The sequence below is a fragment of the Phaenicophaeus curvirostris genome, chromosome 10 (assembly GCF_032191515.1).
Source record: "Phaenicophaeus curvirostris isolate KB17595 chromosome 10, BPBGC_Pcur_1.0, whole genome shotgun sequence".
NCBI lineage: Eukaryota > Metazoa > Chordata > Aves > Cuculiformes > Cuculidae > Phaenicophaeus > Phaenicophaeus curvirostris.
The window spans coordinates 5,007,031-5,022,784 of record NC_091401.1 but is presented as its reverse complement, the minus strand read 5'-3'; the positions used below and the strand labels follow the sequence as shown (position 1 = coordinate 5,022,784).

The window sequence follows — 15,754 nt, the reverse complement described above, 5'->3', positions numbered from 1 at the left end:
GCTCCTAGAGAAGAGCTGCTATAGCATCCTCACAGTTAAACATCAGCCAGTCTCATTTCCTCCCTCTGATGTATCTTTACGTAAGGGAGATCGGGATGCACAGCGTGTTGGAGATCTGGAGGTGGGAGTCCCTTAGAATAGAACCATGCTCCCCTCTGATTGCCACCTTCAATAAGAAAATTGTCTTTTCAGTTCTCATTAAAAAAAGAAAGAAAGAAAAAAATGGAAATGATCCATAAGCATATGTGCATGGATATAGAAAGCAATTGCAGCCCCCACAGAGTGAAAGGAATAAATAAAGGAGTGGGAGAATGATTCAGTAGCAAAGGCTGGTTATGTACATGCCCATTAGCAAAACTTCAAGAGGAACGGGCCTAATGACATTGAAATAATAAAGTCATTAGAGTGAACAGCCAGAGCCGGTGCTTACACCTGTAAGTGCTGCTGAGCCTTTGAGCAGATTAAGTTCATCTTAGTGACCACGGCTGCCTCTTCTAAAGTAATTATTGACAAACCCATGAGCTGTTTGCTCTGCATTTAGTGATCAATTAGAATGCAAACACTCTCACTTTCCTAGCCAGGCCTGTGGGATGTTTCTGTAGTTAATTATTTAAATGCTTAGGTGACAGGATAACAGATTTCAGGAATTTTGTTGTGTTTAAAGCCTGGCTGTGCCCTGTGATGTGGAAACAATCTGACTCTCATTTTAAAATTTCCATCCCAGTAAGAATTTTCTCAGTTAGAGAGGGGAAGTATCTGCAGATGCGTCATTAAGAGCATGCAATAAAATGGAGCATTAATGCAGTGCTGTGAGCTAGGAACGCGTTGGATGAGGAAGGCTGGTTTGAGGGGGAGGGAGAAAGGGGATGCCAGGAAAACCAGGAACGTTTTCACTCAATGCAGCAGTTACTAGTGATGTTGGGAAATTACCCACCAGAAAAGACTTACACGCGATGATTATACGAAAAGGACGCTGAGCAGGGTCAAATACCAGCACTAAGGTTAAACGCACAAAATCTTAACTCTGGCATTTGCTCCTTGCTGCCTCAATTTGATTGTCACCAGGGGTTTGAGCATAGCCAGTATCTGTCCCTGAGAGCATCCCAGGCACTGGGGGACAGCAGGAGCTGTGACGTTCGGCTGCTTCCCCAGCATCAAACACTGTGGCTGTGACAGTAGCCAGGACCATCTTTTCAGGCCAGGAATGAAATTGCCCTGAGCAGCTTGCCCATGTCCTGTAGCCAGACCCAGAATCACTTCTCTCAGAGCTGCTGTCTTGTCTGGGACAATCTCAGCTTTAAAACAAAAGCTCAGCCCCTTTACTTAAATTTCAAATTTCACCTGTACAACCCAGGAGCACCCAGTGTAAAAATGAAGGTGCCCTGGGAGCTTGGCCAAATCCCAGCTCCTGAGAGAGAACTCATGCTGGTGTGACTGACCACTGGCATCTGCTTGTTCCTTGGAAGAGAAGATGCAGCCACCCTGAGGAATGATGTCTCAAGACACTATGCTGGATGGAGATGCTAATGCCAAAGGAGGAACCCAACCTAAACTGTATCTCATGGAGAGACCTCAGAGAGAAGTTAAAATGAGCCAGATGGTGCTGAGCCACCATCTGCAGCCCCACATCATTGGCCATTCCCCAGTCTCCCTGCCCTGGTGGAGCTGCTCCCATGCAGAGGTACCTGCAAGTCTGTCCTCCCTGTCCCTTCTGGAGAGGACACCTAGAAAGTCCTGCTCAGCACTGGGATGTTGGCTACAGCCCTTGCTAATGAAGTCTGCATCCCCTATCCTCCTCCTCCATGCAGAGGGGCAGGTTTCTCACCCACACGCTATTAGAAAACTGCCACCACCTAACCCTGTGCACCCTTGCAAATGCCCTTATCCGGATGGTGCTGCGGCTGGTGGGGGCTCCACTGTGCCAAATGATGTGGCATCATGGACCTGCTTTGGCCCATGGGCCACCAACCCAGAGTCACCTCAGGCTAATCCCTTCATCCCTCTGAGCTGCAGCTCAGCAGGCACCTGATGCAAGCCTTGCTGTGCCCATCACCCAGATGAAGGGACCTGGAGGATGGATGGACCCACTCTGACCAACATCCATGCCAGATCAAGATGGGGCCATCCAGCCCCACACCACAGCCCTCGTCAGCCCAGTCGCTGCATGAGTCTCCCAAGCAGCCACAAAGCTCCTCTCTCCCACAGTCAGGGTGGATTAACCACAACAGAGCAAAAAACTCTGTATCCCATTATCCATCTCCTAAAGCATCCTGTCCTCCAGTACCGCATTCTTCGCTGAGCAAACCAGCGGAGATTTCAGTGCCATTTTCCAGTCCTATTATTTATTTAGCATGAAAAGGCTAGTTTGCATGCTTCTTCTCCCTCTGCTTATCAGTCAAGGGATGTTTACACTGTGAAAGGCATCTGTTAATGACAACAGCATCTTTCTCCATAGTAATTTATTGTCCTCAAGAAAAGAGTGGGGCAGTTTAATATCTTGTTAACGAGTCTGTCAAATAGAATGTGATGTCTGGGGAAAAAAATACAAAATAAAAAAAATGGAGCTTATATCGAAATCGATGGGAGTTTTACTACTTTATAATATGGCATTTTTCCCATTGAGTGTTGATTAAACTGTCAGATTTAACAGGCCTGTCCCAGAAAAAAAATTATCTTCAATAAATAAATGGCCCAGATAAATACATTAATAACTGGTATACACTGAAGTCTCCTCTGCTGATATTTGTTATCTTTTTTTTCCTCCACTCTCAAGTTTACATAACTGTCTGAGAGCTAAAAAGCATTTAATTCTCTCCTAGCATATGGCTATTAAGTAGGATTTACTGTAGAAAGTACTTTCTGACATGTGGCTAATAAAGTCTGTGTATGTCTTGGCTCTTTAATAGGCTCTTGAACCGCAGCCACATTTCCATGCTGCTGAGGACTCAACAACACAGTCTACTTTCTCTTGCCTCCACTTTTTACCAGCTCCACACTAATTTGGAAGATTTGAGGAGCTCACTAATTACTTTTTCTTTCCTGATCACAAGTCCCCATCCTTGTCTTCGGAGGGGATGTGGAAACAGCGAGGAGCTCGTGCTGTCTGCCAGGAGGAAAAGTCTCATGGAGCATCTTGGGCATCTTCTGCACCTCATCGGTGCATGCAGCACTTCCCAGCCCTTGCAACTGTGGTCATAGCAAGGACAGAACGTAGGGAAGAAAATCATCAGGATGCTTAAAATAACTGGTTCAAAGGCTCTATCAAGTTGTATTATCCCATGACTTGGCCTTCTCTCATTTTCCTGCCCTAAGACTTGATGAGAAGGGGTTCTCTAGGCACAGGAATACAACACCAAACTGAGCGATTCACCTGCTCTGGGTTTAAGCAGCAACAAATATCCCTGAAATGGCTGGGAATCCCTCTGGAGAGACAACCAAGGGTGAGCCCTGAGTCTTGCAGGCTCTGTGGCCAGGCCAGTACGTAGCTGCAGATGCATCAGTCTCAGGACACAGCCTGCTCACACTTTGGGGGTTTTCTTGGACCCCTACTCCTCCCACCTCCCTCAGGGTGCTTGTGACAGGACTGGACTCTAAGCATGTGAACCTATGATGCTCACCACTAAGAGGTCCTCCAAGAAAGAAAGTTTTTCCTGTTGCTGTGTAATACCAAAAAGCCGCTAACCAAGCAATGACCTGGTAGAGTTATGTGATGCCAAAAGCATTGTACCTGCTAAGCCCTCTCTCCCAGGACTCCAGATTTTTGGACAAGGATATGTAGAAACTCTTCCTACAAAAGGCACATAACATCATGGACTGTTCTTTGCTCCCCTTGCAGCAGTTTTCTCAACAAATATTCCTCTCCCCTTCTGGATGAAGTGGATGTCTTTGTTAGTTCCCCTGTCTGAGTCACACACAAGGTCCTGCTGAATCCCTCCAGTTGCCTCCAGGGGTGACAAGGCTGGACTGGGCTCGTGCATCCTGCTGTCAAGCACAGCAAGCCAAGATATCCCATCTGGAGATGCTCATTAACACCTGGCCATTCCTATTAAAGCAGCAATGACTCTAAGTCACAGCAAAAATAGAAACTCCCATGGAGCAGGCAGCACCTCTCTGTGGCAGTGCTGATTAGTTCCCTGGGATGAATCACTTGCCGTGGGGCAAACAGGGGTCCCATGCCACAGGGCTCCAAGGAGTGGCGGCCCCTCTGCCAGGGCTGAGCTGCCATTGATAAAACTAAGTAGAATTACTTAAATATTCACAGTCTCCTTCCCCTACGCTATTTACAAGGAATTTACATTTCCACAAATACTCTGATTTCACTACGTTTTCTTTCATTCTTCCCCCTGGGAAGGGCCACCAGGGGAGATTTCTTTTCCTTTGCTTTCCAGCAAAGCTTCAAGCCCTCCTGTTTCAATTTGGAGTGTTTCCTTTTTCCCTTTCCTCTCTCCGCTTTCCTTCAAACAGAGAAAGTAAAGAGACAGCAGATGAGAGCTAAAGAGAAAATACTGAAGTCCTTCCCCACCTCCAAAAATGCTACATCAAAGCCCTCAAGCATTCCCAAGCATTCCAGGCTGATGAAAGTACAGACCTGCAAAACTTCAAGAGCTAAACCCATTGCTTGCAAACACAAAAAAACTTTCGTATTTTAAAACTTTGCCCAGCACCTCAGTGTGGCTGCTCTCCTCCAAACTGGTTGCTCCTTTCCCCGTGTTCTCTAGCCTCCCACCTCTGCCCGCCGGCAGCGTTTGCAGGCAGCCAAGCTCCTGCGTGCCACCAGGCTGGCTGGCACGGCATCCTCACCGCAGAGCCAGCTGGCCACGATGCGGCTGAGCTCGTGCTGCTCGGGCAGCTGCTGGTTTTTGGCTACCAACCTGGCCAGACAGCAGGAGCTGCCTCTCCACGGCTGGCAGCCCTGGTTCTGCAGGCAGCCTGTCAGCCAGATGCTGGGTAGATCTGTGCTACAGTAATAACCATAATTAATAACAATAACATGCCTGCAAACCATGATGACAGCAGGCACTAATCTTTCATAATACTTTCAAGACAGGAAGAGGAGAATCCTGCCATACAAGTCCTGCTCTGTATCAGTTCAGAGCCAATACTTAGAGGAGGCAGAAGACCTCTTAAATGCCATGCAAATTTGTTTTTCATTGAGCCAGGATCTATCAAAATCGTCAGTCTTTACATCGTCACTGATTTTATTTCGTTTCAGCCTGTGTCTATGGAATTAGGCAGCAGACCTGGCCCTTGCAGGCAGAAAAAAATGCAGGAAAATGGCAATGCTGTACAGCTACAGCCATTCCACTGAGGTGGAAACCAGGGAGGACTTTTACTACCATGCTGAGCACGTGGCATTTTCGTACTGCTGCTTCTCCTTAAGCAAGGTGTTTGACGTGGCTCACTGGAAACCAGCTGGGAGGGGGCTGGCAATGATCTTACCTGCATCTGCGCTGGAGAAGCAGCATACGGGACGCCAGTTCCCTGGAGCACAGCATCTCCCTGGAAATAGGGGCTTGGTTTCATTGGCCCTGCCATGTGTCAGGGCAGAGGGCAGGAGCCAACACACCTGCTCCCTCCTCACTCCACAGCATTGGTCTCACACCTCCCCATGCTGCCATTTCATTTATTCCAGGCTCACACTCAAAAGTGTCTTTCTGGGTAACATCTATGTTCAGTGTGTTTTGTTCCCTGCCCATAGAATCATAGAATAACCAGGTTGGAAGAGACCCACCGGATCATCGAGTCCAACCGTTCAACCATGATAAAAGAGAGTAGAGCACAAGCTGTTTTGCTAACCCCCTGCCTTGTCCCTGCCTTCATAAGTTCTCCTCTCCAGTGCCAGCCCCATTTAAACCAGTTACACCACCACCAGGAGCAAGATCTTTGTTTCCCCACACAGCGGCTGAGGGAGCAGCCAGTCCTGTACAAGGTGGCACAACTGCAGCCATATCAGTCTGACCATGAAACTCCTGCTCCCTGCCTCTGTCTCTCTGGGGACAGCTTTGAGGGACTTCTTTTTTGAGGGAGGGCTCCTCACACTTGTTCTTGCTAACCCTTCACCCATCTAGGGACAGAGAAGAGACCACCCTATCCATACCTTAATTCACAGCCCTCTGCCTCAGTTTCCCCAGTTGTGATATGGGAGTTGGATAATTACCTACTGTTTCCTGAGGATAAATTGGGAGGTTTTCAAAGCTGTAGACATCCAGTGGGTACATAGACACTGTGGAAAGCGTTTGCAAAGAAAACAGAGACCCAGGGGCAGAAGTGTTTCAGCACTGCAGAAACAAGAGATGCTATTAAAAATGTGTCGTTCTACTGTTTGCTGAATCCTGCAAGGAGGCATTATGGAAGGTTCTCCTGAGATGCCAGACCTCATGGGGCCCGTTCACCTTTCCATGTCTCAAGTTACAGGACTATCTCCCACAACAATCGCAGTAGTTCAGTGTCTGGGTGGGCTCTGTCACAGTGGAAATATCTCCCAATTACACTAATGAGGCGTGCAAGTTCCCCAGAGGGGTCTGGAGATGAGGTGCATCACTTGACGAGGATTTTAATTGGCCTGGGAGGTTGAGGGCCTCCAGAGGTGCACCCCAGCCAGTGGAGGCTCTCTGGGGTCACGGTGCTGAGGATAGGCAGGAGTTTTTGCATATCGACCACTGTCACAGCTGGGATGGCTGTTGGGTGAGCTCAACAAAAACGTGGAGTGGTTTGCAGCCAGCACATCCAGCCATGCAACCAGGATCCTCAGATGAGGCTGGCCATGAGCTGAACTCCCTGTTGCCCTGAAAACTGGGACTCTCCACTCTTCCACGTGGCAAAGCACCAATGCCAAGCACCCAAAGAAAATGGAAATTTGCTCTTAGGGAAGCAGCCAGAGAACTTGGGTAACTTAAGATGCTGCTATGTGTAGAAGGGAAAATCCAGTGGTTTATCTCACAGAACTGTCCCAACTCGTGTTACTGAGCTGTCTGTTGCTGCAGTGTGGCAAGCGCAGGATCGAGGGCCCAAACACAGAAGATGGAGCCAAACTTTGATTGTGCAAGGCTGAGGCTGCCCTGCTAGCTCCCTAAGCCCTCGAGGAGGAGAAAGGAAGGCTTCACAGTGTGGCACCATAGTAGTGATGCAGGGGAAGAAGTCTCTCTCATGGGCAACTGCAAAATCCTCCGAGGCATTTTCTGCAGGGGAAGGATGCTTCCTCAGCACCTTTCCTCCTGGGCTGGTGCCTCTGGGTGATAGATTCCCATCCCTTCTCCTTGGCTACATGCCATGATTCAGTTGTCCCAGCATCTTTTTTTTCACTCTCATGTGCTGTCCCCTTCCCCTGCAGCCTGCCTCCCAGTCTACTTCTCCCTCCCACACAAGAGCCAGTGGGGATGGGGACAGCATCGTTCTGCATCCAGAGAAAGGAGCAGTGAGGTGCCTGTCAGCCTCTCACCAAGCCAGCCTGGGAGGCAAGAATGGTGAGATGAGTGGGGAGCAGGACATGCAAGGTGTGCAAAGACAGAGGATAAATGTGGAGATGTAGCTCCTGACTCTTCCCTGCCCTGTCTGCCCACTGTCCCCCCACGCCCAAACACTCTCCTAGGGGCTGGCTCGTAAGTGAACACCTCAATGTGAAAATCCATTCATTTTCAGCATGATAGCTCCTTCCATGCTGCGACACGATAGCTCACTCGGAAGCTGTTAGGTATAATCCAAGGTAACCCTTTTGTGTTTGCTTTATCAGAAAGATGACCTTGGAAGGAGCAGTGTAAAAACTGCTGGAGAAAAGATGTTTTTTCCTTGACAAGCACCACGAGGTCTCACGCTGAGAGCTCCCACTGCATTACCAACCCCAGCACACCTACACTCTGAGGTTTGGAGCCTGAGCAACTCTTGTTGCCCTACAAGGACAGCACAGGCATGATGCACAGTCCTCAGTGGGGTCACGTCCACATGTCGCTGCAAGGTTGTTCAAGCCCAACGTCCTGCCTAGGTTCTTCTGAAAAGGATCTTGTGGAAGTACTAAGCCCTACACACGTTTCCTTGTGTCCCTTTGGCAACAACTGAGCCTGAGTCGCAGAGCCTGAAGTACTGCGAGGAGAAGTGATAACAAAAACTGGGGAAAAAATAGACTTTAAAAGGCATCTGATTAATGTGCATTTAATGAGAGCGTCATTACAGACTGAGCTGTGTACTAGCTCAGGGAGGGATGGCGCGAATCTCTGCTGCCTGAGCTGAAAGACCAGCCCCAGTCACCACAGAGCGGTTGCTCACTCAGCACCTGAAGGTATGATTCAGGCCCAGGATGGGACAATAATGAGCTTTTTTTGTAGGAGTTACTGGAGTGGATGTTTCTGAGTGCTGGTGCTTGTGTACAGCAAACACGCCCAATGCAGCCTTAGAAGAGCAGACAAATACGAGGGTGGCTGGGTGTGTTGGTGTGTTTCTGCAAACATAGTGTTTGTACCTCGGTGCAGAGATAACTGTGGGGTTCTATGCGATGGATGGATACACAAACAGATGGATTTACTCAACAACAAAATAAGCCAAATCCTCAGAAACCAGATATCTGAAAACTCTTAGTAATATCTGTTCTGAAGTCCCTATACCTGTCTGCTTTGTCTGTCTCAAGCTCAGAGAAACGGAAAAAGCTTTTAGAAATCTCCTTCATCATGCCAAGGGGGTAAACAAACAGGATCACTTGCTCCTCAGACTTGGGGTGAACTTGTGCATCAGGTGATTGGAAATCTGAAATTAATGGGAGCTTTAGAACGAAATGTCATTATCTATCAACTTTACATTTGTATTCTCTATTAATTCTTTTTGTTTCAACTCCAAGAAAAGGAGTCCTTCATTTCAGGGGGATCCTTTGATTTTTGATGTGTGACTGATACATTACGATGCGGCAGAAAGTGATCAGTCTGGAGGGGAGGGTGAATATTATTCTTCCTGTAGGGAAAATTATTAATACAGTTGTGGGAATTGTTCCCCTTATCTTTATTTCAGGTGCAGAACTACTGCATCATGTACCAAGCTTAGAGGTGTTATCCTCTTCTACATCTGCAAGACTAGCATTAGTTTTCTCCAAAAGGGCTGTAGGGAAGATCAGGAAAGCTTAAAAAAAAATATATATATATATATATACGCACACACATATATGTATGTATGTATACATATATTTATAAACATAAAAGTATATAAAACTGTCCATGCTTTAAGTGGAAGTAGACTTCACCTATTCCTTCCAAGCAGAAGCAATGAAAGCAACACAGAGCATGACAAGCTCATCATCTTAATTAGATTTTTTTTCTACAACAGTTTAAAGGAAATAAATTCAGTTTGGTTTCTTTAGGGTTTTGTTCTTACTTTCAAAAGTATCTACTTGCTGTCTTAAGAAAAGCCTACAGATGAGGCAGAGACAGAAAGTGCTTATTCAGAATGCTCCTTATTATGGAAATGTTTGACTGCCCTTTTGGGATTATTTCAGAGGAATTAGGCACGTAAGACTGGAAGGGAAGAAAAGAGTCTTTAAGCTACATTTCTGGCAATTGCAGACCCAGGGCAACCACGTGATGCAGAAGAGTCCCCAGAGCATCTTGTCTGCACCCCATGCACACCCCAAAGTCCCCAGAGATGCTGGAGCTGTGTCAGAAAACAAAACCACAGCTATCAGATGACGTGAGAAGAAGGGAGAAGGGGTAGCAAATGTATCACCAGATGTCTGAAATCACAGTGGGTTTTCCTGGGGAAATTCAGAGATGACTGGTTCAGGAGATGGGACACTGGAGATCTGTAACCCCGGGTGCCACACTCAGGTTTTCACTCAGCTGTGCTGAGCTGTCTGATATTTGACAGGGCTTGTGCTGCAGCAGGACCTGCCATCTCAGTCAGAAAGTGCTGGGAGATGAAGAAGGCACCATACTCATCGGCTGCTTGTTCCAGGTAGAAGCCACTTTGTTAAAAATGCATGACTCATGGAATTATTTGCCTTCAGCCCCAGCTGCTTGATCCTTCTCTCTGCATGCCCACAAAGCCTTCCAGCACTGAGCGCTTCTCCCCTTTGCCCTGCCATCAGCTCACCCCCCAGGCTGCCAGGCAATGAGGTGTGCAGAGGTCTTGCAGAAATATGGCTTTTGCCATCTGTGTCATCCACACAGCAGATGGACACATTAAATAGAGGTCCTGAGCAAAGGCCCATTGGAGCCCTGATTTTTGATGAGCTGTCTATCAAACCCATTAGCAAGGCCAGCTCTGCGCACAAGCAATTTAAGTTGTTGCTAAGCCAAAAATATGATGAGAATGGCATAGGAGCTGTGGACCCTCTGCTTCCTTTGGTGAAGACAACACTTTACAGAGTAAGACTGACTGTCACTGCTGCCAGGTGATGGGTCAGAGCGCAGCTGTTGTGGCTCCATCCATAGGGAAGAAGTAGCTTCATCCAGCACCTTCAAGGAGAAAAAGCCGTGGTCTCCTGGCTCTCTTTGCTAGGCTTTCCCTTCATGTGTCCCTTTCCATTCCCATGGCAAGAGTAGCCTAGCTCCAGGCTCTCATCAAGAGCCATGGTTTTGTCTCAGCCTGCAGAAGCAAGGTCTGAAAGTTTAGAAGGAACTCAATTAGCTGAGACCGCACCTTCAATGATGAACATCCATGGCATCAACGACATGGATAGCTTGAATGTCAATATCATCAAGTATGATCTCAGCTTTGGGACTGTGTCACAAACCTATAAATACAACTGTGTGACCCAAAATCTTGACTTCAGGAAGAGTCAGCAAAGGCTACAGGACCTGCTGTAGCCTTTAAAAAACCAGCCCTTGGAGCAGGGAGCTTTCAAGCAAGGGGCCATGACCCTTCCACTCACCCCTTGTACACGGAGACTGACTCAAGAGTGATTTCATCCCCTGTGCCTTTCATCAACCTCACCTCCTCTGCTGTTCCTGCATCCTTCTTGCGTCGTTCCCCCTACACAGCTCCCTGCAGTCACCCCCAGCTGGAAATACACTTTTTTCTACTCTTGACTCAACATAGCCAGTAGCAGGGTGGCGGGGCAAATGAGCTTCCGTTCTGCCTTGCACATTAGCAACAAAACATGACTGACTGCATCCTGATTGCAAACACTTTATTCTTGGTGACAGCATGGTAAAGGCACAAAGGATACAGCTGGATTTTGCAGAGCCCAAGATGAGCTCTGCAGAACTGATAATTAGAAGAAATCATCTTTTTGACTTGTGAGCAGAGCACATTTGAACTGAGATCAGTGAGAGGGAATAAATATGAAAACCAATTATGTCATTTGAACCAAGTCACTTCCCTGATTATAATCACCTCCCGGTATGGACATAAAAAAAGGTGAAAAAAAGCCAATGTCAAATTATTAAGTGAATTAGGGTGACCAGACTGCACTTAACGACTCTGTCGTTAGTAGAATTTAAGTGAAATTATCTGATGGGATTCTGAAGTCAGATGTGCACTGAGAGGGGTAATTGGAGAATCGACATGAGGATTTATAGTAACATTGAGGTAGAGGACTCAGTATAAGTTGTACAGCACTGCACCGCTACAGCAGGAAATCTTACTGTTGGCAGGGGGTGGAGTAACATCAGTGAAGGCTTGTTATGTTCTGCAGGGCAGCGTCCAGCCAGAAGCTTTCATTATGTTGAAATCCAGCGTTACACGGCTTGATGGTCCAGAACCACTCATGGCATCCCAGCAATGACTCCTTGATTGCAGCAAGTGGAAGAAGTGAGGACTTCACTCAGAAAGATAGTGAAAAGTCAGGCAAATGCTGCATGAAACAAGCAGTTGCAATCTTCTCGTGAATGTGGCTGAGATCCAGCAGGGTCAACGACCCACAGACACAATCTCTAAAAGCAGAGATGATCCCAAAGGATGCATCCCAAACCCACTTATCACCAGTCTAAGGCTGGATCTACAAGATGCTGGGCATCCACAAAAAGGTATCCAGTTTCCTCCTAGAAACACATTCAGATTTCTTCTCTGTTGGATCTAAATTCACCAAGATTAATTCATGAATACACCTACTTTGTCACCGTGCTCCAGGCAAAGGCCAATCCCTTCCTGCAGCCCTTGAACCAATCTTCAGCACATATCTCCCCATCATAACCCTCTGGAAACCCTTGAGATGAGACAAAGAGCTTAAAAGCTGTTTGCTGGCTTTTACTGTGCATGCAGGAACCAAGCCTGTGCTTAGGAACTTGCTGAGCAGTGTTTACACACTTAGATCCACTAAGCTTCAGCAGCTCTGCTACGTCTCAGTGGAGATGTTTCAAAAAATACATTTTTGATCCTTTGTCAGCTATCTGCTGGAGGTCTTGTGGAATCTAAATTAAATACCATTAGGAGACCTTTAATCTGCAGTGCTTCCAGTAAAACCAGATGGTCTCCCCTGAGCGCACAGGCTCATTCACTGAAGACTCTCCCGGCACGCTTATCCTCAACACTGGAGCTCGGAAAGTGAGCCAGGCACTCAGCAGGCTTGAATTGGCTGGGTTCCCCTGTTATCAGAGGGGAAAAGGCAGTCTGTGCCAGCCAAGAGTCTGAACCAGTGTTTGCTCACGGGAAGGAAACCAAGGAATTTGGACAGCTCTTCCTAGCACAGTGCCAGGAGCATCTAAGAAACTACGTTGCTGTCCTCTGCCCACAAAACAACTGGGGACAGCACAAATACTTGCGTCTGTCAGACTGTTTAATCTCCCTGGCTTAAGATGCCTGCCCAAATTTGAAGCCTAACTAGATTTTCCCCAGACCGCTTGTAACTTTGTCTTATCTTTTTATTAAGATGAGGGGGATTATTTGCAGCTTTTGTTCTTTACAAATCCCCTTGTGCAAAGGCAAGGTGGTACTTTAGATGAAATCTTCATCCTGGGCTTCTCAGATGAGAGATGCAGTCCTTTCTCACAAAGGATTTAGAGACATTGGGTGTTGAAAAATGCTATCAGATTGTTTGGGGATCTATGATGCTCTTGTCCCCACGACTGCTGCTTTTCTTCCTATTAGCCTAAGATGCTGTGGCTCTTCAGCCCTGCAGAAGGGGGCAGAAATCCTCATTTTTGGTGTCAGAAGCGCAAAAATGTGCAAAATTTCACTTGAAATGGAAGACAGGAAAAAAAGCTCCCTGTAGCTACTTGCAAACTAGGCTCCCCTAAAAGCCTTTTTACCTGTACCACTTGCTTTTATTTTAACTTGCTTTGATGATCGGCAATTCGCACCAATTAGCTAAAATATCTATAAATCTTAGAGTTGAGTCCCTGAAAGCTAAATGCCTCTGGGGAAAGCATGATCAGACATCCCCTGATGAACACCTGACAAGGGATCTAAAGGATATTTGCTACCTGGTGCACAGATGTACAGGCCTACTAAGAACAGGCAGCACAAGCATCAGCTAGACAATTTTAGCCTCCTAGACCAAGAGCTTTACAAAGCACCTGGCTCAGCTCATGTGCTCCGTCCAAGGGGCAGGGCACAGTGCATCCATACCTCATGCATTCTTCTTGAACCTTATAAATCCAGGGTCTGAGTATGTAACTTTGAGATGGAGGGATAGGAAAGGATTTGCACCTGCAAAAAAGTCAACTACCTGCAGTTGCAGGTGTGGGTTAGGTAAGCAGGATCTCTCCAGAGGAACACTCAGACCCAGAAGCAAGGTATTAAGCCCTCTTCCTGCAAAGCAGGTACTGTGGTGAGCCACTTCCTTGCTCATTTTTCCCCAAGCTCTCCCTATTAGAGGGAAAAACACCCTTTTTGCTGGTGGGATATCCAGCTGGGAGCTCTGCCAGTTTTGCTGTGGCCTTGAAGGACTTTCTTAGCATGATGAGTGTCTGAGGTATTTAAATACCTTTCTGGAGTTGGGTTTTCATTTCTCTGGGTTTCCATCCTCTGTCTGTTGTATAGACTTTCCACACTATTCGTGTTTTAGCACAAGAAGTCTCTTCAATTATGTACAGCACCTTATACCACAGAGCCCACTTGATAATGTTGTTAAAAGCCCTTCTACATACCACAAAGACCAACAGTGGACACTGAATCAAAGGAGTTCTCATTAGCAAGCCAGGCAGGGATGCTGGAGGAACTGCCACAATTTGTGACATGCTGTGTATGCACCTAAGAAGTCATGAGCTCCTTTCAAAGCTGCCTGATGTTCCCCTGTGATCTCCTTGTAGGATGCTAACAGGGCCAGTAGGGAAGGGATATCTGATAGGCACAGCTTTTGATTGCTATTTTAACACAGAGAATATCAGCAGAATTGGACCCATCCTTCAGTGCCTCTCTATGCCTGTATTACTCTGTATTTTTGCATTGCTGTAGCAGAAACTCCCCTCCCAGGTAATCTTATTGCCAAGTTGCTGTGACTTTGGCTTAGTCTTTGGGAAGTTGTTCTGGGGAGTGGAAAGTGGAACATCCCATAAGCAATTAACAGGAGAAACACGTGCATTGCAGATGGTTAATCTGCCTGCTTTCATGTGAACAAAAGAGAAGTCCCTTGAATGAAAGGAAACGGGTAACTTTAATGCAAGCTACAGTAAATGCAAATTAACTCCACAAATAAAGAAGCTTTTCTTCTTGGAGCCAAGAAAACATTTCTCAAGTCTGTATTTTAGATATACAATAATCTCTTTTATACCTCACAAAGCTGTCCCTGCCGTGAGCAGTCTGATATCTTCCTTGCAGACTGTAATCCGTCCATCACCAACACTCAAGTATGAATATTAATGTTTGATTGTTTTCTTTGTATTCTGGCACGTCCAGTTGCAGGGCTGGAACCAGACTGACTTCCCCCACAGTCTGCAACCTGCTCAGCCTCAGATTTAGGCTAAAGCCTAAGAATGTGCCTTACACCAAGGGCATCCAAAGATCTTAGTATGGACCCACCGCACTCCTCAGCACTAGAGTATACCAAGTTTTTAATCCACCAGTCCATAATAGTGGAAACACCCTGTATTAGTTCAGCTTGCCCCAGGGAGCTCAGCGCTTACTATGGATGGTAGAGCTGAACAGGGCTGTGCATCCCTTTGAGGACACCTGTCCTTTCCCAGCTCTTTCAGGACAGCCTCAGGGCCAGGCAGAGGCAATACCTTTAATCTGATGATAGGACACAGCTGAGACAAACAGAAAGTTTGGGGTATTTCTTTAGGCAAGGGAGCCTATGCTAGCTAGGAGAACTGCTGCTACCCTCTCCCATCACAGAAGTGTTGAGGCTGAAAGGTGCCTTAGCTGAATACTTTTAGGCTGAGATCAAAATTTCATTAGCAGGTCAAAAGGTGAGGGGGCTCAGCAGTCCACAGTTGCTGGGTGATACAGGTCTGTGCTCATGGAGCAGCTGGAGTCACTGATAATGGCCTGGTTACTGCAGATGCAGGGGAAAAGAAGGGAGCCAGATGGAGGTGACAGGCTGGGCCAGGTGGCCAAAGAGTCTGGGGAAACATTCCCTGGAGATAAATATTACTGAGCATTCAAGGTGATGCCTCAACTTTGACCTACCCAGCAGAGACTCCCCAAGGAACAACCACAGCCCCCCTTTGGCATCCATCGGGGCAGGTCGCATCAGCATCTCCATCCTCAATACTGCTGCTCGCTTCTCCAGCCCAGGGCAAAACAAACAGCCACTTTGGTTAAAGCAGGGGAGGATATGCAACACCGATCTCCTGCAAAGGCTCAGATGGTGCCAGCACTGGCTTTTTCCACCTGAAGTTCATGAAAGGGGAATGATACACAAAGCAGTGGCAAGCTTCTCAGCCCATTCCAGCATGAC

The 15,754-nt window shown here is 47.1% G+C and overlaps 2 protein-coding genes and 1 pseudogene across 2 annotated transcripts in view; 2 read left to right on the top strand and 1 right to left on the bottom strand.

Moving 5' to 3' along the window:
* LOC138724732 (uncharacterized) overlaps positions 1–4,951 on the top strand; it is a 31,976-nt pseudogene extending 27,025 nt beyond the window's left edge.
* Positions 1–15,754, bottom strand: part of LPP (LIM domain containing preferred translocation partner in lipoma) — a 741,798-nt gene that overhangs the window by 560,318 nt on the left and 165,726 nt on the right. The window lies entirely within an intron of this gene.
* PCYT1A (phosphate cytidylyltransferase 1A, choline) overlaps positions 1–15,754 on the top strand; it is a 272,566-nt gene that overhangs the window by 137,564 nt on the left and 119,248 nt on the right. The window lies entirely within an intron of this gene.